Source organism: Cupressus sempervirens, chromosome 9 (genome assembly GCF_028749045.1).
Source record: "Cupressus sempervirens isolate cs-2001-9-10 chromosome 9, ASM2874904v1, whole genome shotgun sequence".
Taxonomy (NCBI): domain Eukaryota; kingdom Viridiplantae; phylum Streptophyta; class Pinopsida; order Cupressales; family Cupressaceae; genus Cupressus; species Cupressus sempervirens.
In genome coordinates this window covers 179,349,608-179,373,670 of record NC_143126.1, presented here as the reverse complement: position 1 = coordinate 179,373,670, position 24,063 = coordinate 179,349,608, and positions in this window count along the sequence as shown.

The window sequence follows — 24,063 nt, the reverse complement described above, 5'->3', positions numbered from 1 at the left end:
ATCTAATTCCAAAAATCTCCATTTATTCAATAAATCTATTTGATAAATAAAATCTTCAAATCTAAAAACCCTTAACCTATCCCTAATCCTCCATTTAGCCTAATCCACCCCATCCACCCATACTAACCAAGATTAGCCACTAACTCACCCACCCTCATTAATTCCATCCACTTGCACATCTCTAACATCTCTAATCTAATCCTAAACCCAAGCCTAATCCACTCCCTAATGTTGTCACATTCCCTAAACAAGTTTAAGACTTTCGTAAACCAAATCAAAGTCTCCCCTCAAAAATCCCAACCACCAAGTCATGAGTGCTCTTACAAACCATAAAAGACTCTTACAGGCCCACTCATGACTCTTACACCCATCTTCCACACTCTTCCCTCTTCCACACTTATTCCTCTTACATCCCTCTTACATACTCAACCCCACTCATCATGCCTTTAACCAACCCTTTACCCTACCCTCTCACACTCATCCTCCTTGTGACAAGTGTCACCTTCCCATTGGTGCTAAACAAGCACAATCCATGTGCTCCCCTTTGAGTGCATCTTAGCCCTCCTTAACCATCTCCCCATCCTTGCATCTAAGTCCTCCATCCCTCTACCCCTTGGCCTATAAATTGAATCCCATCCCAAGCCATTTAATCACAATCTTGGAGCTAAAGTTATAATGCCCTTTTGAGAGCCAAAAGCCATCAACCATACCCTTATGATGAAAAATTGAGAGCTCACAAAGCTACCAATTTGCCATTTTTTATCTCCATTGAAGCTAGTTTTTTGGAACCTTGAGCATACATCCACATCAAAGGACACATCTAAAAAATCAATGAAGCAATGAAGTGCTTCATCCTTTGAAGTTTGCATTTCTTGTTTGCTTTATTTGTCTAAGCTTATATGAGAATTTAGTTTTAGTTTGTGAATGTTTCTCTTATTGTTAATGTTCTTTGCATACTAAAATCTTGTTCTACAGTATTGAATCCTCATTCTAATGATCTCCGTGTGGGGCTTTAAAGACAACAACTAATCACCTAGCTTCCACTAGTTTTGTCGAATAACTTGGCACATACTATGATTTCACTCAGAAACTAAAGGTACCTAGTTACATTTAGTAGTAGATTAAAAACTTGAAATTTTAACCTTGCATCTTTGTTCATGCTGGTTTATCCTTTGCAGTACTAACTTGTCTTGGAATTGATTTATGATAAAGCATTGTATATTAGTTCCTCGTACCTTCTTTGACTTAGTTGGATGAAGTGTGACCACTTGACCTTTTAGGTGAAGTGATCCCTCCATTAGATGCACTGCTTCCATATCTTTTCTTCCATGTCTTATTCATCTCTCCTTTGATGTGTTCAACATCAACTTTTCATTTTCCTTTATTGAACTTAGATTTAGGTGCTTTTGACCTTCTTTGGAAATACTTGCCGATGTGTCCTATCTTTAGGTAGTTGAAACAAGTGGTTTGACTTAACCAACTATTGTAGTTGCCACTAAAAAGTGTTCTTATTTAGTTCTTAGGAATGTGTCCATATTCTTGATAGTAGTGACAACTTTTCCTAGTGTTGTAGTCCCAATTGTAGTGATGTCCATGACTTTTTGTCTTTGCTAATTGGTTTGGTGACCACATACGCTTGGATCTACATTCAAAGGCTCTATGTCCATACTTTTGATAGTTGTAGTAGTGACCTTCAAATCTTGGGTCCTGGTGGTTTTAGTTCTACATTCATGTGCCTGATGTCCTTGCTTGTTGCACTTATGATAGTGACCCATGGTTTTAGGTTTGTTGTGCTGATTGACATTCTTGTTCCTGCACACATTAGCAGTATGTCCTTTCTTACCACAAAAATGACAAGTGGGTTTTGAGTTCTTACCTTTATCATTTCTTTCTTTAGTAGTCTTAGATGATTCTCCTTCTTTAGCACTGACATAGCCTAGTCCTGATGTATCATTGTTGGATCTTGGAGACTTTAGTAGTTGCTCAAAATACTTGATGGCTTCATTGGGCTTGTTGAAGATTTCTACATTCTTTTTCTCTCCTTAGATCATTTTTTAGTTGTTCATTCTACAACCTTAATGTGGTAATCTTAATGTCTTTGACATTCAATTGATGATGGGCATTTATCATTTGGTTTAGGGTGTCTAGCTGCATGTTGGAAACTCTTGCAAGCTTAGTTGCCTTCTCCTCCATTCTGTTTGCTAGGTTTCTCTTGTCATCTTCCATTATGGCCTTATCTTCAATGGCTCTCTTCTTCTATTCAATCACTTCACGTAGCATCATGGTTAATGATTCTTGCTCAATCTTGAGAGTTCTAATCTCTTCTGCTTGAGCTCTATTCTTGTCCATTAGGTCTGCAATTGCTGCATCAAACTCCTTTGAGTCTCCATTGGAAAACACTTTTGTGGTGTCAATCTCATTGTACTGTGTATCATTCTTAGCTATGGCGATGTCTTTTCTTCTCTTTATGGATTTTCTCAATTCCTTCCTAGCTTCTTTGAAACAATGTAGGATGAGATGTATTTCAATCTCCTAGTTCTCTATAATCTTCCCAAGCTTGTAGAACTCTATCCCTAGATCTTTTCTCTCACCTATCAAGCTTCTCCTTGTGAGAACCCAAGCTCTGATACCAATTTTTGGTATTTATAAGTGGGAAGTATACTTTTGGGGGCGGGGGGGGGAATCAAAAGTACCTAAATTTAAGCTATAAAAATTTTAATTGAAATCAATACATGCATGTAACATATCTAAATAACATGAAAGTAGACACATGCATGGAAATAAATAACACAATATTTGATCACCTAGAAACCATCCAAAATGAGAAAGTAAAACTGGGGCAGGGATGACACCCACAACTTATCACTATAACAATAGTGTAACTTGTTATGGTTACAAAGTTTGATCATCAACAATGGTTTTCCCTGTGAGAGGCCTATCCTATTAAAGGCTCTAAAACCTTGTTAAAAAGTATACCTTTCTAAAGGATTTACAAAACATTCACTTGGAATGTCACCTTGGTAAAGGATTTGCAAGATGGCTGTTAAACCAACCTAACTTCATAGTATTTCCATTCTCCTAATATAATTATTAGAAAGTAAAGTAGAATGTGTTAACCTAGTCATTTATAATATTTAATTTTTGAATTCATATCATTGTTCAATTCATTCTACTCTGACCCTTTCTGATATGATGTAAAGTTGCATGTGGCTCTAATACTTTGTTCTACTTAACTAATCTTGTAATTCCTCTATTTTACTAAGTCACCTTGAATGTCCTGTTCACCCTTGTATTCTTCACTATCTTCTCACTCTATCACCTCTATATTCAACTTCTTCAATTATTAAGATTTTTCCTCCTTAAAAGGTTTTCCTGACTTAGGGTTAGGTATGAATCTATGGCTAAGATTCATCCTTATTGCCTATTTAGCATTTAAATTATCTGACTGGTTTCATGTAGATTACATAGGAAATCTAATAGATTCAATCTTATCTCTAGGCTTCGAGATATATCCATTAGCTATCATGCAATATGACTTACAATTGATTCTATGAAGGCACAAACTCTTATGTCAATACTGTGTCACTTGGCACTTGTTGTTTACTAATGCTCGACACTAACTATAATTCTATATTACTTGACACCTATTGTTTGCTCAGCACATACACTTGCTTGGCACTATCTATTTTCTTGGAACCTAAATGAATCAACACTTATTGAATTTCTAACTTGGCACCTATTGTAACTCAATACTTGTACATATATTATACTCAACATATATTGCTAGCTTGGCATGAATTTTGCAAATAGCTTAAGTGGGTTGACACTTAATTGTCAAAACCATTCTAAGATCAACAGTTTAAGAACAAATATGAGAATGAATTTGGAATTAAAATCAATAGCTTAAGATCAGATAGAGGAGGAGAATTCACTTCTAGAGAATCAATATCTATTATGAAGATCATGGTATCAAGAGACAACTATCTTCACCCCATACACCTGAACAAAATGAGATTGCTGAAAGAAGAAATAAATCAACTGCTGAAGTATCAAGAGCTATGTTATTTGAGAATGATGAACCAAAGACTTTTTGGAGAGATGCATTCAATACAACACTATACAGACTAAATAGAGTGCAGATTAGGAAGGGTATGGATAAAACACGCTATGAATTATGGTTTGATCAATCACCATTAATCAAGTACTTTAGGATATTCAAAAGAAAATGTTACATCAAAAGAGATGATGATATCGGTAAGTTTGATCCAAGGAGTAATGAAGGTATGTTTCTTGGCTATTCATTGAAAAGTAAAGCCTACATGTGTTTCAATTATACAATAAAAACTATAGTAGAGTGCACAAATGTTAAAATTGATGAAAATTTTGGCACCAAGAATAAGATAATGGATTATAAATTTGATGGAGATGATTACTCTGGAATGACTAATAGAAGTAATGAGTTATTTCTCTAGACTAAGAATGACTTGTAGAACAATGTGCAAATTGAAGATGTAAGAGAAGAAGAAAGGGTAGTGCCTGAAATAAGAGTTAAAGCAACAACTCCTACCCCAAATAAGAACATGATAAGGCATCATCCTATAGGCTAGATAATAGGAAGTAAAGAAAAAGGAGTAATGACAAGGAGAAAAATTAATGAAGAAATATTTCTCAAATCTCAATTAGAACCAAGAAATGCAGATGAAAAAATCAAAGATGATCATTAGATAAGAGCAATGGAGGAAGAACTATAGTAGATAACGAAGAATGACACATTGGAATCAGTTCCTAGACTTAAGGAAAACAATTTCATTGGCACAAAATGGGTATTTAGAAATAAAATGAATGAATAGGGAGAAGTAATAAGAAACAAAGCAAGACTTGTATGCAAAGGTTACTCTCAGCAAGAAGGAAATGATTACGAGGAAACATATGGACCAATAGCTAGAATGGAAGCAGTTAGAATGTTCTTGGCATATGCAAAAAATAAGAATTTTAAGTTATATTAGATGCACATTAAGTCGGCATTCTTGAATGGATAGCTTGTAGAAGAAGTTTACATTGAATAGCTAGAGGGTTTTCCTTTGACAAAAGAAAATGATATGGTTTGTAGACTAAATAAAGAAATGTATGGATTAAACCAAGCACCAAGAACCTGGTATGCAACGTTGGACAAGTACTTAGAAAAGCTTGGATTTTCTAAAGGAACAATAGATAGTAACTTGTACTTGAAGAAAATGGAAGATGGTTTGGTAATAATCATTGCATTTTCTGATGACATCATTTTTGGTGGAAATAATGAAGCTGGTAAAAAATTCTTTGAAGATATGAAGAATGAGTTTGAAATGAGCATGATAGGTGAAATGAAAATTTTCTTGAGATTATAGATTGTTCAAAACAAAAAAGGTATCTTCATTTCTCAGACCAAGTTTTTAAAAGATTTGCTGAAAATATTTGGTTTAGAAAGTTGTAAACCTATTGGAACTCCTATGGTAACTGGTCATAAGTTATTAAGAAAAGATAAGACCTCTACTATTGAACAAAAGAAGTATAGATCTATGATTGGAGGATTATAGAATCTAACTCATAGCTAGCCAGATATAGCTAATGCAGTTGGAATGGTGGCAAGATTTGAAGATTATCCTAAAGAATATCACTATGCAATAGTAAAGAGGATATTCAAATATATAAAAGGAACATTAGATTACGACATCTAGTATGGCATAAGCAATGAATTTACTCTTTGTCCTTATATGGATGCTAATTGGGTTGGAGATAGGGATGACATAAAAAGCACTAGTGGAGGAGCATTTTTTCTTGGAGGATGACTAGTCTCTTGGCTCAACAAGAATCAAGATTGTACCTCATAAAGTACTATAGATGCAGAGTATGTTGCAACAAAAAAAAACTATAATAAAGTCATATGGATGAATTAAATGATGACAGATATTGGGATCACATTCAAAGATCTTGTTATCATTTACTATGATAACACAAGTACAATTAACATGCCTAACAATCCTATTTTACATTATAAGACTAAGAACATTTCTATAAAGTATCATGTGTTAAGAGAAAAAGTTGCAGAAAAAGAAATCATACTGGTGTACATTAATGCTAAGGAAAAAATTATAGACATTTTCACAAAGGCCTTACCAAAGAATACATGTGAGTACTTAAGAGGTATGCTAGGGGTTATGCCCCTGCCTAGTTTATAGTAAAGGATGCAAAATTGCATTAGTCCAGGGTACATAGCACCATTTTAAGACTTGACTGAATGCTGAAGCTTCCTCAATGGGGGAGTATCTGTGATGTACAAAGTCAGCAAGGACTCTTGGAGATTGACAATTGGTACACAACAATGTCTTTAGACACTTGTGTTTTTTTTAGAGTTGTAAAGGAATAGACTAGCTTGTGGTTGTGCTAGATTGGTCTATGTTCAATTTTTGTACTATCTTTGACATTGATGTCAATGGGGGAGAGAATGACATGAAATTCATTAGAGAGTTTTTATTTTGGGGGAGAAATGTTGCAATAAAGGATCTGCATGAAGCAAGATTTGAATGGTGAAGAAACTTGTTGGTATTCTTGGAATTAGATTTTTTCATCTATGTTGCCATCAATGCCAAAGGGGGAGATTGTTAGTATGAATACCGATGCTATGGTGGAGCATTGCAGAATAGTGCTATGATTGTGTTTGTCATTGATGACAACATAGTAATAAGTTTGTTAAAGACTGACAGTGTAGTTGATTGAGATTTGCGGATTAAGGACATCACATTGCATATTTTCTTATGTGCAATTACTAGCATATATTAAAACATGTATTTGACATGTGGGAAAGTGCAAAAAATCTAAATTGGTAGTGTACAAAAGATATTAATGATTTATAGAGAACTGTAGGGAAACAAAGCATTGGAAAAATAGTTTCTATTGTATGATTGATACAACACTTTGGATTTTGAATGAAGGGTTGCAGAGTTACCTGGAGGAAATATACTAACCACTGATGACATCAGCAAGTACGTAGTTATGGAAGCTCTACATGTGAAATTTTGTGTATAACTATGGGTTGAAACATTAATTAAATGTGTATTTCATTTAATTTACTTGTAATAAAGTGTGGAGCCAACTCAAGGAATTAATATTGAGTGTGGTATAAAGGAAAGATGTTTTCCAAATTGTAATGATCATCATGGAGATTGAGGAGTAGTGAAGGCTTGTGAATTATGAAGTAAAGGAATAGAAAAATTTGCTAATGTGTGTAAGTGACCTTAAGGGTTGATATTGATGAGTTCATATTTCTAGATCTGATTGCATGATCTGAAGGTGGAGAAGTCTAATGTACTAGATAGAGGAAGAAGAAAAATATTGTCACACATCTATTATTCTAAAAGGAATAGCACCAAGATAAATTGAACAGTGGGTTCATTGGTCTGATCTTGAAGCTATTTGGATAGTGGGTTTAGCTACCTTCTACAACTCCTAATAGGGTTGGAATTTCCTAGCAGGGATTAAAAGTCTCCTAACAAGGACTCTTTTTACTAGGTGTTGTAACAAACTCCTAACATGTTCTATCCTCTAACAAGGAATATTCAGATTAGTACATTATTTTGTGGGAACCATTCCCACTTGGGTTTTCCCTCTGATCAAGGATTTCCCTAGTCAACATATTTGGTGTAATTGTGTATGCATATTTCTTTATGATTGTTGTTTACTTTGGTTGAATAATTAAGAATCGCTTAAGGTTGATATATAACTAATTCATCCCTCGCCTCTTAGTTATATTGGTGATCCAATATTTCTTAAAATGTGTTAGAATGTTTAGAATAATTTAGAAGGGGGATGAATCAATTACTCAAGGTCCATATCTACCAATTGAACAAACAAAACACTTAACTAGTTGTCTATCATACTTATCCTACTGCTCCATCTTTGCTTCAATCTCAATAAAATTATTAACTAATAGTTCACTATCCTAACATAAGAGACTTTCAAAATGCAAACATGAAAATGTAAAACACCATAAACATAATTATCACAAGTTTGACACTAGGATTTAATGTGGAAACATAACTTGAGAAAAACCACTAGAAACATGCCACAATTTTTTCACTCTTCTAAAGTGAGCCTTGTTAGGATCCAACCCTGTTAAAGGTTACCATACACATTGTTAAATGTGACCTCATTGGAGGATTTAATCACCTTGTTAGGAGTGACCTTTTTAAAAGGACTTTAGAACATTCCTTTAGAATGCCACCCAATTAACGGATTTACATAGACTATTAAGTCCTTAATGACTTTTAGGTCAACCTTTAACTATAAGGATTTTAATACAAGATGTTTACAATGATTAGAAAGAAAAAAATAGGGTTTGATCTATATAATCAAGACTCACTTTCCAATTTTAGATCTCTATTCAGTTCATTTGTTGATTCCCTAATAATCCTTCCTTGACACCGCTATCCTTGATTTTCTTGGCAACCCTTTAAGAAATCACACTTCTCTTCCCAAAAAACTTAATCCTTCTACTTAGATTTTCTTGTCAACCTCAAAAACTTTGTTTCATCTCACTAGAGATATTTAAAACACACAAATTCTCTTCTCTCTTCTCTTCTTCATATACTATTAAAGTTTTCCTATGTGCCTCCTTAAATAGATAGTTTTGATCTTTTGTCTCTTATTAAATATAATAGATCTTAGGATTTACGATTCAATTCATCAGATATCATGTATCTAATCATCATTATGTTTGTCTCTCCTTTTATAGAAACTTCTACTTGAATTAATCTCTTCGATCATTACCTAATCCTCTCTTGGAATTAAATGATCCAACTCATCAATCCTTATCTTCAATACATTTTACGTATCTTCAAAAATCAACTGAGTTAGCTAGGAATCATGATTTCTCATATGCATTCAAAATGATGTCACTCGGTCATCACTAGATCACTCAGTTATCACTTGGTTCTAACACTTGATACTTACACTATTTGTACTCGATCAAGACTAATGCTTGATCAACACTAAGTTTTACTTGGCTTGTACTAGTGCTCAGATTTCTCTATTTTGGCTCTTGGTCAACAATAACATAATCTTCTGGTGTATTCCTCGTTTAAGCTTATGAAATCTGTCAATTTCTTCTCATGTCTTTATAATGTAGACAATAAAATTATCTTGTCAAAGTCTAATTAATCAAATGTCCATTGTAGCTTCCCTTTTCATAATTTAACCTTTCCTATATGTGCTTCTTTTATGAAAAACTTCTCAAATTTTCTTCACCAATCAAATAGATATGACATTTAGATAAAATAGGAACATGTCTCATTAGTAGATTTGACATTAGTGAAAACATAAAAATTATTTAACCTATAGTTTCCAACATTTATGTTGTGAAAATAATCTTCTAATGAGATGAATAAAGAATTTGAGATGTCAATTCTTGGAGAGATTATGTTCTTTTTTGGTTTGCAAGCTTATCAGATGAAGAAGGTAACCTACATTATACAGTCAAAGTTTACCAGGGAGATATTGAAGACCTTTGACATGGAAGATTCAAGACTAGTTGGAACATCTATGGTTATTGGTAAAAAAAATTCAAATAATGTCAAACATTTTACAGTGTTCGGACTCAAAACTAAAGCCCTTATTTTAGGTACCATTCTAAATTTTGAGCCTAATTGAGCCCCTGTAAGAACTTTTCATGCATGTGTAGCCAACCATCACTTTGAGGCCTTTGAAGTGTTTTATGTTTCTAACATCTTGAATTTAGTATATGCATGTGTCCCATGATGATAAATTTCTATTTTGATTCATTACATAAAGTTTCATTTTGAGCATTGGTTGAATTTGCATTTTTCCCAAGTGTCAAACAACGACAAGAAGCCTAGTTTGCAAATGAATATCTTGTACCCAGATAAGTTTCATGACTCACCGCTTTTGAAATTTTTAATATGCATATCAAAGATCCTATGTTTCATATTTCAAGCTATTTTAACATATTTTGAGTAGGTTTTGAATCACTCAAACTTGGTTGTTTGCTGTTCTCATGGTGATGCACATTTATCAAAATTATGCGAAGCCTTGTTAGACTAATTATAACTTTGACCCAATTGAATTGATAAAATTTATTTTTCATTGCATATAGGGGTTATATATATTCTATTCTCTAGATTTTATCCTATGATAAATCCATTTGACTAGTTTTCAATCATGATTCTATATGCAATTTCTAAAGTTTTACTGGTGTCTAAAAGTGCAAAATTTTGGTAGCCCTGTTTGAGATGTCATAACTATGAATCCATGATAGATGAGACAAAAAGGATTGTACCACTATGTTATAATATAAAAATAATTTAAATATGCTAGTTTTCAAGTTTTGATGAATCTGTAAACATACTTTCCTAAGTCTATTCCATTTGTGAAAATCACAGTTCTACTAGTGTTCCCAGTTCTACAATTCTGAGTACCTAACTTTAAACACTTGCCAAATGCATCCAATTATTTTTCATGAGCACAAATATAAGATTTATAATCTCCTCATGAAAATAAGCTAATTTCCTATTTTCCATGTCTCTAAGTGTCCATTGGACCTATTTTCAAAGAAAAAATTGAACACAGTTTATTATTTTCTAACATTTTTTTTGCAAGCAGTTTCAAGTAAGCAACTTTGATGGTCAATATATTTTGATCCAGATGTCCTCATGACGTAAAAGCTGAGAAGGAAAAATAATGTGCACTAGAGAATAGGTATGTAAGATCTTAGGTCCCAGTTGTTTGTTTCAGTTAGTTGTTAAAGCTAGTCTTAGAGGCTTCCAGGTAGAAATCACAGTTTGCTGAAAGTGTTAAAATGAGTTTTAAAGTTTTCACCCAGTAATTGATTTTGAATCAAATAATTTTTATGAGCTCATTTATTAGCTCAAGGGGTTAGTTGTTTGAGTTTAATTTTTTCTTTATTTAGACCAATTTTGGGGCTCGACTTTCTCCTTTAGGTTGGTAAGTTGTTGTGCAATTTGAGATGATCAAACAAGATTTGAATGAATTTTTCTCACAGAGACATTAGAATATAAAAGGATTATGTTATAAAGGTTCTTCACCATGTCACTTGTAGCATCCTTACCAAACTCTATAGAGGTATTATGGTAGGGGGATGTAACATTGACTTTTATGAAGTGAGTGGAGATGAATTGAACAAAGATGAATGCACATAAATCTTCCTACCAGTCAAATAGAATCAATTGGACACTACTATTGTTGGAATCAAAGTTCTTCCTTGTGTATGAGAAGATCCATTTGAAAATAACAAAGCTATGTATCTGAGAAACACATGGGTATATATGCTCTAAAGTATAAACAAATGGATTATTTCAATGCTTCTCCATGATGTCTACCAAATCCACAAGTGACTTCAAGATTGGGGTGTGGTGATTGTTGGAGTACAATTTTGAATACAATTATTTCTCTACAAAGGTAGATAATGTATCATTTTTTATGCGGTGTAGGGAAATGTTGAATAAGTTTAAAAATGACAGGTGGTTGAGCCCTTCTGTAGTTTCTTGGAATGGTGCTTTCTCTCTTCAGTACTGCTACTATTAGGATTAAACTTAGATATAAATAATAGTTACGTGCAAATATAATGAATATTAGAAAAAATAGATCACACAAATGAGAACACATGACACCAAGATTTAACATGGTTCACCCAATCCTTGGGCTACGTCCACCAACAACAAGTCCAATATTATTATTATCTAGTGATTACAATAGACAATCCCTTATAATTTAATTCCTTTAACCCTTTTTGTGATCCATGTTAGACCCGGCTACAAGCATATCATCAACATATAAACATAAAAAAATGTAGCTGCTATCATCCAACCTATTAAAATAAACACAATGATCTGAGTGAAACCTATTAAATCCATGCTCATGCATAAACCTATCAAATTTTAGATACCATTGCCAAGGTGCTTGATTCAAGCAATATAAACTTCAATTCACACACTAATTTATTCTTACCTTTGACCTCAAATCCTTGTAATCGTGCCATATATATCTCTTCAAAAAAATCACCATGAAGAAAGGCTATTTTAACATCAAGCTACTCTAAATGCAGATTTTCAATAGTCACAATACTTAAAAAAAATGCAAACAGAAGTCATTTTAACAATAGGAGAAAATATATCATCAAAATCAATGCCCTTTTTCTATGAAAAATCTTTTTATAGCTAACCTAGCTTTAAATACTTTCTTACCTCCATCGTCTTCGTTCAACCTATAAGCCCATTTATTCTATAAAGCTTGTTTACTTGCAAACAACTTGAATAAATCTCAAGTCTTATTTTCTAGAAAAGAGTTCATTTCTTCTTTCATTGCAAACTCCCACTGAATCTTTGTATCCACCTATACAACTTCATCATAACATTTAGGTTCACTAGCATCAGTAAGTAAAATACAATAGAAAGAGAGAAAAAATCCTATTGGAGGTTTACTTAGCCTAGTTGACCGTCTAACATTCATTGGTATTTGTGGCATTTTTTGTTGTAGTTTTTTCACATCATGAGCAATTGTTGGAACACATCTTTTGGAGTATCATCCAACACTATTTTATCATCTTCTTTCTTTTCATGTTGCTACAACAGATCTTTGTACAACACTTTCTCATTGAATATAACATCCTTGCATCTTAAAATTTTATGATTTTCAAAATCCCAAATCCTATAAATAAATTCATGAATGCAATATCTAACAAATACACATTTCATTGACTTAGCATCTAGCTTGGTTTAATTTTCAAAATCTATATGAAAAATGCTTCACAATTAAAGGTTTTGAGAAAAGAATAACTCACCTTCTTACCAATCCATGCTTCCTCTAGAATACCATAGCCTAAAGGAGTAGAGGGACCTTTATTAATCAAATATACAATAGTATTGATGGCCTTCATCCACATGTTTAAGGCCAACCCTGCATGAAACCTCATGCTTCTTGCATGCTCCATTATAGTCTTGTTCATGCATTCAACCACTCCATTTTCTTGTGGAGTTCTTGGAATAATTTTTTCTCTATAAATACCATAAGTGGAGTAATAATATTAAAATTCATGACTACAATACTCACCATCATTATCAAATATGAGACATTTTAATTTATTGCTAGTCTCATTTTCAACAAAGCATTTCCATTTCTTAAAAGTTTGAAATATATTAGATTTTTGGCTAGAGAAATAACCCAAACTTTTCTAGTTGCATCATAAATAAATGTAACATAATAATGAGAGCCATGAAGGGAAGATACCTAAGCTTGTTTTGCACATCTGTATGCATGAGATCTAATCTCTCACTTTTCTTTTCCTTCACCATCTTCACAAAAATCACTTTTTTTTTTCTTTTTGCTATACATATAACTTTCATTGAAATCCATATTAACACCTTTTAGACCTGGTAAAACTAGCTTTGAATGAAGCACTTTCATACCTTTCTCACTCATGTGCCCATATCTATATATGGTGTCATAGCGCTATATCAGAATCTACAACAATCGTTTGTTCTCCCTACTCAATTTCAACAACTATTCTTGAACATTCATCTTTCTCTGAAACAATCAAAGTGGAAGGAACAATATGACCTATACAAAGATATAAGGTGCCTACTTTCACACCTTTTTCTACTAAAAGGGAACCTTTTGAAACCTTCCAAATTTTATCATTAAAAATAACTATACAAGCCTCATCACTAAGTTTCCCTATTGAAATTAAATTCCTACTCAGCCTTGGAACATGTCTTACCTCTTGTAGTAGTCAATGATTCCCATTCTGCAATTTAATCTTAACTTTTCCCTTTCCTAAAATTTGACAGGGTTCATTATCCCCCAAATAAATAAGCTAAGAATCCCCTTAGACATAATCAATGAAATAACCTCTATGAGCTATAGCATGAAATGAAGAACCATAATCCAAAACACATGAATCATCAACACTTTCTAAAGATAGAAACAAATCATCCTCTTCAAATTTTTTACTTACCACATTTGCCTCATTTTTCCCTTATGGTTTATCTCCTTCATTTTTCTTTCGAGTTCATAAATCTTTCTTCTTATGCCCTTGTTTCTCACAATACCAATAGTTGTTGGGTCCTATCAATTGAGACCTCTTCCCCTTTATCTTGCCTCTTAATTTCCCACAATTTCTAAAATTATTTCCTCTCTCAATTATTCTCCCTCTGCTTTGCTCATTCCAAGCACATTCTGATGGTGATCCACTTGAAATTTTCTCATTAGTTTTGTCACTCATAATAAAACCAATCACATCATCAAATTCTAGGTCACTAGATCTAGAAACAAAATTAAATAGAACCATTACATAGAAATTCTAGGTTTTAGGAAAAGAACCCAAAATCAAGAGAGCCCTAATTTCTTCATCAAAATTAATATCAACATTAGATAACTAACTAGTAATAGTATTAAAATCATTTAAATGATCTAAAAAAAATCCTCTATTTGCATCTTCCTTAACTAAATGTTCTACCCATTAAACTTCTCCACCTTTAGCTTACCCTTTATTTCCATTGCTCCTACCCAACCACAAAAAACCCACTCAACTGTGAGACTTTCCTATAGAGGATTGCTAAAAAAATAAAATAAAATGATGACGTTCTGGCTTAAAAAATGATGCCAGTCTAAGCTAAAAAAATGATGACCATCTATCTCTCATACCACTTGTTAGGATTAACCCTATATAGAAATAATAGTTACATGCAAATATAACCAATATTAGAAAATAATAGATTGTATAGAAGAGAACACAAGACACCTAGATTTAATGCAGTTCACCCAATCCTTGGGCTACATCCACCAACAGAAAGTCCATTATTATTATTATCCAGTGATTACAATTGACAATCCCTTGTAGCTCAATACAACTAAAAGAAGCTACAATATCACCATTACATTATGAAATCCCTAACCCTAAGCTTTTTTATACAAGATTTTTCCACTTACAAAATTAAGGCTAGAATAAGTCATCCACTAGGAGAAAAAAGTTCTACCGCAAGACCCCGCAGGGGTGCTACCCCTTGAATCTGTCTTGGGGGTGATGCCCTCAAATCCCCATAGAAATAATATGGGTAGAAAACCATGTCAAATAAACCTTTGAGTTTGATTATTCTCCACATCATAATAACTGCAACTGCTAATAGTGGTTGGAGGGAATCATGACACCTTCATCGGTCCCACAAAACCTAGGTGGACAAATTTTTTAGCTCACATAATTCCTCCATTCCATTTGACCTTATATGAAATGGACATAACTCCATTGATAGATATAGATTAACATGGATAATTTTATTGTAATCTTGGAATATAATTCTTCAGTCTAACCCATATATGTGTAAAAAAAAAGCATCACCATCAACATGCAAACTGTGGAGTAAGTTGGGTATATTGTTGGGTCTTTTCTTTCAATCACTTGGGATGTAGACTAAAGGCTAATGAATTTTAGGATGAACATTGGAGCATAAGGAGCACAAGGAAAACATGGGTGCACATAATGGGATCTAAATTGAGAAGGCAGATTATTTGTAATTGGAGAGCTGTATATATATCTATATATATATATATATATATATATATATATATATATATATATATATATATATGGAAATAGGCTCTATAAGGCTTGTAAGTTTTTTTTTAAAGCTAGAGGAGTGAATTGGAGTTAATTGAATACAAGGATATTTTATATATCCCACATCCTCTATGGTTAGCATTTCTAAAGTATTTTTAAATTGGAGCATACAATAAGAAAGTATCTTAAAGACACACCCTTTTTGGAAGAAGGAGCTCACGTGGTGCAGCCAAGGGCCACATGGATGGACACAAAACAAATTCTAGCCAAAGTGACATGGTGGCCAACAAGGTTGCATGGTGATAGGAGGCCAAATAGGCACATGTGATGTGGCACAAAACTAAGGAAGTCTCAAAATTTGTAGCTTCATAGTGTTATGGTTTAAGTTAAGGTTAACCAAAAAGATGAGGAGATTAGGATTAGTTAACCACTTTGTGACATCTCCATTTAACTCTCGTAGTTAACGAAAAAGGTAAATATATGGAGAAATGGTTATGACGATTAGTTGATAGTTAGGAATAAAGGTAGAGATGTGGAGATAGGATGTTATATCCACTTCTTGGTGGTTAGATCCAAGTTAAAGGTTAAGGTGAAGATGTGGAGATGGCAGTTATCTCCATAGCTTAGCAGTTATGCAGTTAGGAGTGAAGGAAGAGAAGTAAAGATGGCTTGACATGTAGTAAGGAGGTGTTGATAGGGTGATGAGGTGGTAGATCTAGCCTACTAGGTGATAAAACATGGCCCATCAATTAACTAGGTTTCAACAATGAGGATTATTGAAGGTAAATGCAATGTTTGAAATATTAAAAACTATTAAAAAATTCCTTTAGAAGTAGAGTGCACATTCTCAAATTTGAAAATTTTAAATAAACTTGGGATATAATATAAAGTTTAGACTACATGAAAAGTTAAACATTTTCAACATTAAAATTCTCTATTCATGGCCAAGGGCCAAAATATTCAACTACAGATTAGGGGCCTTATTTTTTGCCAAAATATTAAGTTTCATATATCAATAGGAAGGAGAGAAGATAATTTTTTTGATTTTCCAATAATAATGTGTGCAAGTTTAACCAAGCAAAAGTTATGGGAAGATTTGTATAACCAGGGGCATTCTCAATAGAACAAGTGTTTTTCATCATGGAGTATCAGTTTTAGTTGGAAAGCAAAATAGAGAAGTTTACTGGATCCAGATTTGGGGGAAAATGTTCCTAGGTGTATTATTATGCCTCTAAAATTGTTTGGCATGTGTTTTGACATGAATTTTAGTGACATAAATGTGTCTTCTTGCAAATTATTTATGTTTTCCATTAGCTTGAAAATATTTTGGTTACATTGTAGAGGTGAAATGATGAACTCTTATGTTTAGTTGAGGGAAGAAAGAAGAGAGGTTATGCAATAGCAAGTGAAAGATTTCCAAGTGCAAAAATGGTAGCATAATAGAAGATTTGAGATTACTTTCACTCTTTTTATTCTCTTTTCTTCTCATTCTTTAGGATTGGTTCTAGATTTTGGACAAGTTTCTATTATTGTAATACCAACTAGGTTGATGCTTGGTTAGTTCTAGACTATTGAGAAGAGCTCTAGCTATGTATACCACATCCTCAACATTTCTCTCTTATATGAACAATATTAATGGAGTTTTAGAGAACTTTCTAGTCTATTTAGTTGTTTCACAAGTTATTTGCATACATCCTCATGTATTTGTTTCACATAAATAAATGAAATGTAGCAAAAGGATCTTTGTTTCATGTTGATTCGTGTCTCCTATCTATATTGTTTGTAATGTTTTGTGGTTTATGAACAAAGAGTTTAAACTTAGTTACAAATCCTTAAAGCTTTATTTCTTAATGTGTTTTTTTATTGATTCAAGGAATCAAGTAAATGCTTGATATTGTTGACAAGGTTGCAGATTTTAGGGGAGGATATTTGATGAGTATGAGGTTTAGTCATAATAATGTTGTTTGATTCACAAAGTGACAGGATAGATCTAGAGTATTGATATATGAGATATATCACTAATATCCAATGATGTATTTTTGTAATTTTTGGAACACCCAATAGAAAATGAATTGATCATTTGAAAGGATCAACCATGTGTCTTGTTGCTACATATATATATATGTTGTACTGATTCAAATCTATATCAATTATCTTTTTTCTTTCATGTTGTAGGAGCTCAAAAGGTTTTCCCTCCCTTATATTATCAAGTTCATAGGTCATGGTATTCACTATTTCATTTTCTTTTTATTGGGGTAAGTATAGAATATTAAATAATTTTTATCTACTAAGTATAGATTCAAATTTATCATTTTAGCAAGTGGTCACATAATGGAATCTATAGGTTCACCCACCTAGGTCCTGTAGAGCTTGAAGAAGAAGGAATGTAGCCTTATAGTTGGCCTCGATGTTTGAATATCTATGCTGAACATGAGAATTAGGTACCCCTAGATGTATTTGGTCCTATCATTGGGTTATTTAAAAAATATTAAAGAAGAAGCAAACAAAATGGTGACCCTACTGTGGAGTATTGAATATGTATGATAGACAAACCTTGAGAATCTAGAAAGAGATTCAATACAATAATGAAAAATTTCCTCAACAAAAATGTTGTGAAGTGTTTTATATTTCCTTGTTGAAGATTCTTCTCTCCCAATAGTGCATTATTCATTTACAATAGTACCTTTGAGAATTGAACAAAAATTGTACTTTTACTAGTGAATTCATTATCAATCAGTTTAGCCCGATATTATTTCAAAAGTGTTGTTGCAAAGTTCAAAGTAAAAAATGATCAAATTAGTTTTTCTTTTTCAAGTGTATACATCTTCAAAAGTGGTTTGATGGTTTGAAAATTCCACAAGTTGAAATTCTGATTCAGATTTGTGAAATGAAAAATTATTTTTAAACATATTTCTCACCATTATCAATGGTGACTTTCTAAATATCTCTGTACCAGTTACAAATTTGTTTCATATAAAATTTAAAGGACTTTCAATATTTTCTTGGGCATATCTAAATATTTTGTTAGTATTTCTTGGAGAAGAAGTTATAGGACTTTATTTGTAAGTTTAAGTGTTGTAGTCATCTAATATTTTATGGAATTGGAATTGTTAGTTGGTGGTGACTGATCAGGAAAGTACTGTACATACTTCATAAATTATTTGGGGCTCAAGGCATCACCCCAAATTTTTTTTTGGGCCCTATTTTATTAGGATTTTGGGCCAAAATGTAATTATTGATTATAACCCTAAAGCAATAAAAATACTTGTATAAAAGGGCTTAGGGTTAGGGATTGTTTCATAAGGTGATGTGAAAATTGGTTCTTGTAGCAATATTCAGCTGTAAGGGATTACAAATTGTAATTAGGTTGTAATCACTAGATTGTAAAAATATTGGACTTGCTATTTGGTGGATGTAGCCCAGGGCTTGGGTGAACCATGTTAAATCTTGGCTTCTTGTGCTCTTTCCTTTTCTGTGTGATCTATTATTTTTTTGTGTTGGTTATATTTGCATGTAATTGTTATTTTTGTCCATGGTTTAATCCTAACAAATGGTATTAGAGAGAGGTTTCTTTTTTAGTTATGGTCTGTAGGAAAGTTTCATAGTTGAGTGGGAGTCTCATAATTGAGTGGGAGTGATGGTAGATGAGGGTAAGCTAAGGGTTGACATGTTTAATGGGTAAAAGTTTCAGTTATGGAAGATGTAAATGGAAGACTATCTTTATCAGAAGAATTTATGGAAGCCATTGGAAGGCAAAACCAAGAATTAGGGATCTATGTCAAATGATGAATGAGATCTTTTAGACAGAAAGACACCTGGAAGCATTCGATTATGCCTGACACAATCAGTGGAATTTAATATTATAAAAGTGAAGATGACAAAATAATTGATGAAAACCCTAGCAAAACTATATGAAAAGCCCTCTGCTTCAAACAAGGTATTTCTCATGAAGTGTTTATTTAATATGAAAATGGTAGAAGGTGGATCTATTGTAGATCATTTAAATGAGTTTAATACTATTACTAGTCAGTTATCTTCTATGGGTATCAATTTTGATGAAGAAATTAGGGCTCTCTTGATTTCATGTTCTTTGCCTAAATGCTGGAATGGCTTGGTAATGGCTATGAGTAATTCTATTCCTAGATCTAGTACCCTAAAATATGATGATATGATTGGTGTCATTTTGAGTTAGGAAAATCATAGGAAATCTTTAGGTGGATCTACATCTGGAAGTTCTTTGAATGCACAATGTAGAGGCAGAACAACTAAGAGAGGAAGTAATTTTGGAAATCATGGGAAATCAAGAGGAAAGTCAAAAGGGAGGAGGTCTCAATCGAGAGAACCAAATGACTATTGGTACTATGGGAGATTAGGGCATAAAAAGAAAGATTCTTGGAATTGAAAGAAAAATGAAGGAGATAAACTAGATGAAGACAAGGAGGAAAATGTGGTAAGTAACAAATTTGAAGAGGATGCTTTGCTTCTGTCTTTAGAAAGTGTTGATGATTCATGGGTCTTAGATTTTGGTGCTTCATTTCATGCTACACCTCATAGAGGTTATTTTATTGATTATGTCCAAGGGGATTTTGGACTTATTTATTTTGGGGATAATGAACCCTGCCAAATTGTTGCAAAGGGAAAAATTAAGATTAAGTTGCAGAATGAGAATCATTGGCTACTACATGAGGTAAGACATGTTCCAATGCTGAGTAGGAATTTAATTTTAGCAGGGAAACTTAGTGATGAGGGTTCTGTAGTTACTTTTAATGATAAAAATTGGAAGGTTTCAAAAGTTTCCCTTGTAGTAACAAAAGGTGTGAAAGTAGGCACCTTATATCTTTGTACAGGTCATATTGTTCCTTCTACATTAATTTTTTTAGAGAAAAATGAAAGTTCAAGAACAATTGTTGTAGTTGAGTAGGGAGAATAAATAACTGCTATAGATTCTGATACAATGTTGTAGCACAATAGATTTGGGCACATGAGTGAGAAAGGTATGAAAGTACTTCATTCAAAGAAAGTTTTACTAGTTCTAAAATGTGTTAATATGGATTTTTTTGAAAGTTGTGTGTATGGAAAACAAAAGAGAGTGAGCTTTGTGAAGACCAAGAAGGAAAATAAAAAGGAGAAATTAGAGCTTGTGCATACAAATGTATGGGGACTGGTTCAAGTATCTTCCCCTGGTGGCTCTCATTACTATGTTACATTCATTGATGATGCAACTAGAAAAAATATGGGTTTATTTCCTTAGATAAAAATTGGATGTATTTCAAACTTTTAAGAAATGGAAATGCTTGGTTGAAAATGAGATTGGTAAAAAATTAAAATGTCTTAGATCTAGTAATGGTGATGAGTATTGTAGTCATGAATTTGAAGATTATTGCTCCACTAATGGTATTTGTAGACAAAAAATTGTTCCAAGTACTCCACAGGAAAATGGAGTGGCTGAACGCATGAACAAGACTATAATGGAGCATACAAGGATCATGAGGTTGGATGTTGGGTTTCTATTACACATGTGGGTAGATGCTATTGCTGTATATTTGATTAATAGAGGTCCCTCTGCTCCTTTGGGCTATGGTATTCCAGAGGAAGCATGGATTGGTAAGAAGGTTAGTTATTCTTTTCTTGAGACCTTTGGTTGTGAAGCTTTTGCTCATATAAATTCTAAAAATAGAACGAAGCTAGAAGCTAAGTCAAAGAAATGTGTATTTGTTGGATATGACATCAATGAATAGGGTTATATGCTTTGGGATTTTGAAAATCGTAAAATTGTAAGTAACACGAATGTCATATTCAATGAAAAAGTGTTGTACAAAGATCTATTGCAACAACATGAGAAGAAAGAAGATGATTATGTAGTGCTAGATGATACTCCAAAAGATGATGTTCTAGCCATTCCTCATGATGTGCAACAATTGGAAAAACAAATACCACACACACTAGTGAATGCTAGAAGGTCAACAAGGAAAATTAGACCTCCATAAACATTTTCTCTCTCTTTGTATTCTATTTTACTTAATAATGCTAGTGAACCTAAATTCTATGATGAAGTTGTGCAGGTGGATACTAAGATTCAGTGGGAGTCTGCAATGAAAGATGAAATGGACTCTTTGCTGAAGAATAAGATATGGGATTTATGCAAGTTACCTGCAAGTAAAAGAGCTTTACAAAATAAGTGGGTTTAAAATTTAAAAGAAGAGGATGGAGGTAAGAAAATATTTAAAGCCAGCTTAGTTGTGAAAGAAATTGCACAAAAAAAGGATATTGATTTTGATGAGATATTTTCTCTTGTTGTTAAAATGACTTCTATTTGCTCTGTGGCTATTGAAAATTTGTATTTGGAGTAGCTTGATGTTAAAAGAACCTTCCTTAATGGTGATTTGGATGAAGAGATATATATGGCTCAGCCACAGGGATTTGAGGTTGAAGGTAAGGAGAACTTAGTGTGCAAATTGAAGAAAAGTTTATATGGCTTGAAGCAAGTACCTCGGTAATGGTATATGAAATTTGATAGTTTTACACATTAGAATGGATAAAATAGGTGTCATTTAGATCATTGTGTTTATTTTAAGAGGTTGGATGATGATAGCTACATTATTTTATCTTTATATGTTGATGATATACTTGTAGCTCAGTCTAACATGGATCATATTAAGGGGCTGAAACACCAATTAGCACATGCATTTTCTAAGAAGGATTTGGTGGTGGAAAAACAAATCCTTATTATGAAGATTTATAGAGATAGGAAGAACAAAAAATTGATGCTAGCTCAGGCTGATTATGTGGAGAAGGTGTTACAATGTTTCTCTATGGAGAATGCTAAAACTGTCAGCACACCTTTACTTGTTCATTTGAAGTTGACTAAGGAGATGTGTCCCAAGACATAAGAAGAGGAGGATAAGAGGTCCCAAGGTTCCCTATGCTTCAATTGTAGGAAGCTTGATGTATGCTATGGTATGTACTAGGCTAGATATTTCACATGTAGTGCGAGTTGTCTGTAGATATATGAATCATATAGGAATTGAGCATTGGAATACACTTAAATGGATTCTCAAATATCTGCAAGGAACATCCAATAAGTGTCTACATTTTGTGGGCTTTACTATTGATTTACAGGGCTATGTTGATTTTCGTGTTTGAAACTACTGAGCAACAAAATTCCCAATACAAGAATGATAAGACTCAAATAACCTAAGGATTAGCCCATTCCTATCATCAATTATATAAGTAAACTAGTTGGGCCCAACTTCAACAAAACCAAGGATGGTTTCCTACTCTTTGGGCTCAGCAAAATCAAGGTGGGTATACCTAGGGATGATTCTAATGCATACTATTATATGGAGATTATCTTAGTTTCATTCTAATTCTCATCTCTTGCCCACAGATACATGAACTATTTTCTTCACTTCTTTTGTTGCTTTCACATTTATATGCATCTCTTATTAGCAGATCTAGTCATAATAATCCTAAAATTCACAAATATTCTTGGAAATAGCAGCTACCTAAGACTCAAGAATTATATATAAATGAGTGGTGACCAACATTTGTAACTTTGAACAAAATAGAACGAAATAATTTTGACTTTAGAATTTATTTGATATGTAGCAGCAGAATTCACCCTAGCCCAGACCTAACTCATGTAACTAGCGCCTTATCCATTGGGAAGAAAATTGACTATTGGTGGGAGATCCAATTCAAATAACTTGTAAATGAATTAATCAATTGTAATCACCCATTTCCATTCTTATGAAGTATCCCTCTTATAAACTTACAAACCCTAATAATTTACTATAGTATTTCTATAATTCCTTGAATTAAAAGCAACAATGAGATAAGCATACAACCAATTCAAATTGCATTTAGTCAATTTAAACCTTATTTAAATGGCTTCAAGGCAAATAAAATCATAAAATGGAGACAAAACTTGGTGACACAAATTTAGTGTAAATACCCCTTTGTATTATCCTTTTAGATGACTAATACAATAACCAATGGAAATCAATGAAAATCCTAGAACATATTACTAATTCTCTCACTTTGATATATCATCAGACAGTACCATTGGAAATAAACTAAAAGCAACTACATACTATTGGACCGAGTATCTATACTTTTCTTGAAAGAAAACAAAAATCATACAAGTTTCTTTGGGGGGGGGGGGGGGGGGGGGTCACAATTCCTTGAAAACTCATTTATATAACATGAGTTGCAACAAGAAAAGGGCAATTGTGACTGACAAGTGTCCCTCTACAACAATGTGTACAACAAATTTTACTCCAAAATATCTGGAGCCTTTAACTCAAAAAGAACAAAAAGGGAAGTTATAGATGACAGTCAGAGCATAAAAACTTAAAATTTGTCCTTTTCTCTAATACTCCCTATTGGCAAAGCCTTTATTTCTAAAATTTCTTCCCAAAGAATGACTTCTATTTTAGTGGGCC